Here is a 2,435-nt window from a genome sequence, read left to right as displayed (position 1 = left end):
GTAGTGGCACACACTTTCTTCAGAATCAGAGATCAGTAACGAAAAAATGGAAAGATACTAAGCGAAATGAGAGGACAAAAACGGAAGAATTACGACAGCTTTAGCTTTCTAGATGAGCAAAGAAAACTTAATACAATTTTAGTTTAAAATGGCAACACAGATTTTCTCGTTTCGTTTCCTTCCCTTTCCTCTCTCTTTGTCGATGACTTCGCGATCTACTGCAGTGCCCAGAGAACATGCCTCCTGGAGCGCTGCCTTAAGCGTTGTCTAGACAGCGTATACTCATGTAGCGTGGCAAATGGCTTTTGTTTCTCTGAAGAGAAGACGGTTTGTATCAACTTTTAGCGATATAAAGCGTTCCTTCCGCCATCCTTACATCTCGGTCCCGTTGTTCTCCCATTCGTGGAAACATCTAAGTTTCTAGGGCCACATTGAGGACATTAAGGGAACGTGTACAACGGGCCGCCAAATAAAAGACGTGCGGAGACCAACAAAGTTTCCTGTCCAGAGTTCTTAGTGGTTCATCTTGGGGAGCGGATCGCACTGTCCTGCTTCGCTTGTATCGGTCCATAGTCTGATCGAAGCTGGATTATGGGAGCTTCGTCTACTCGTCTGCTCGGCCATCCCCAGCGGGGGCGCGCGGACACGGAATTTAGCGGCAGTCAGTAGCGAGCCAGTGGGTGTGTTGGACCTCCCATCGAGCTACGGACGCCCTTGAAGATGTCTCCCGCAGTCGGAGACGAAACGTTGGGAATCACCTCAGAATTCATCAACCGACCACGGCATAACAGCCCTGATAATTATAATGGACATGATATTTCCGGCCGTGAAAGTTTACATTTTAGTATGATGTAAGATAGCAAAAGACCCTTTCTATTTATGGCCACAGTAATAAAGAGAAATTGGAAATTTTGTAAAATGCGATTACGTTTTAATGTCATTTAAGTTATTACAATTCATACGTAGTGTCACATTCCCGTCCAAGGTGGAATGGGTTTTGGACATTTAACTGTAGAGTCCGACCCAAAGCCAGAGGCAGTCTCAGTCGTTCACACAGTGTAACCGACCGCACCTCACAGCTGTAAATGCGGCCGTATGCACCGTCGGGATGCTGAAGTGTATGGATCAAGTGCTATCATTCTTCGCCAGACGTTACAGGGGGTTATATTTACTCATGGTGTAGAGACAAACGTCACGCAATGTAGATACGAAGTCGCGAGATCGAGACTGCTCGCCGTCTTATTTTGTAAGTCGTGATTTTGTCTGTAGAAGTTACGTCTGATGGAATCTCTAAGATAATTCGCTTCACTGCCTAACCACCAGTAACAGCACGGTTTAGGGGGAAACTTCCAGGAACAGCAGGTAGTGGCTGCGTCAGGGTCAGGCAGTTTGTCAGCCCACACCCACTACCGGCCGTGCTCCAGGCACCTCCCGTCAGGCGAGTGGCTGTGGCTGTGCGTGTCAACTGCCACTTATTTGAAGTTCTAGTATTTATGTTCGAGTTATGTATTGGATTTTGCGTGCTCGAACCTTAATCCATTATGCCAAAACGTTAATTTGTTCTTCCATTGTTTTACATGTAATTGGTACCTCCAGTGAGAGAAAAACTGTTCTGAAACAAGACAAAGCTGTACGGCGTCCCATTTTTGGGACGTTCTCCTAATTATCTATCAAAATGCACGATATTGCCAAAGCACGAATCTAGAAGAAACATCGCGAATAAAATAAAAACGTAATGTTAGTGAGTGTGTATTCAGTATGAAATGAAACTAAATACTTGCCACGTACACGATCATAGCAGATACACAGTTTTCCTTTTCCTGCAGTATGCACATCTTGTGTGTTTCTTACTCTGCAGCTAAAGTGAGCTCCTGCCTGTAGTTTTAGATATGTGCTCACCCACCCGCCCACCCACCCTCATCTATTTTTTTCCTCGTCGTTCTCTGCATATCGGTGTTCATGTTTTCTTCGGGACGTGCTACAGAGATTTGGTATGTCCACTGTGTGTTTACCATGCAGGTATTAATCATCAAGAAATTATGGCCGGCAAAATGTATGTTATCGCCCTACGAAGTATCCACTTCGGCATTCTACCGATCGGCATTCTATTCTTCAAAGAGATGTCGCATTATAGCAGATGTTTTCTTTTTCTTTGCCTGTGAGTATATTTCAGAAAAGCTCAAAGCTGTGGTAATACTATAAATTTTGGCCACACGTTGTGTCACCGCCAGACACCACACTTGCTAGGTGGTAGCCTTTTAAATCGGCCGCGGTCCATTAGTATACGTCGGACCCGCGTGTCGCCACTGTCAGTAATTGCAGACCGAGCGCCACCACACGGCAGGTCTAGAGAGACGTCCTGGCACTCGCCCAGTGGTACAGCAGACTTTGCTAGCGAAGCCACACTGACAAATACGCTCTCATTTGCCGAGACA

This window comes from Schistocerca nitens, chromosome 12, assembly GCF_023898315.1.
Source record: "Schistocerca nitens isolate TAMUIC-IGC-003100 chromosome 12, iqSchNite1.1, whole genome shotgun sequence".
NCBI classification, from domain to species: Eukaryota; Metazoa; Arthropoda; class Insecta; order Orthoptera; family Acrididae; genus Schistocerca; species Schistocerca nitens.
This window is presented reverse-complemented; position numbering follows the sequence as displayed.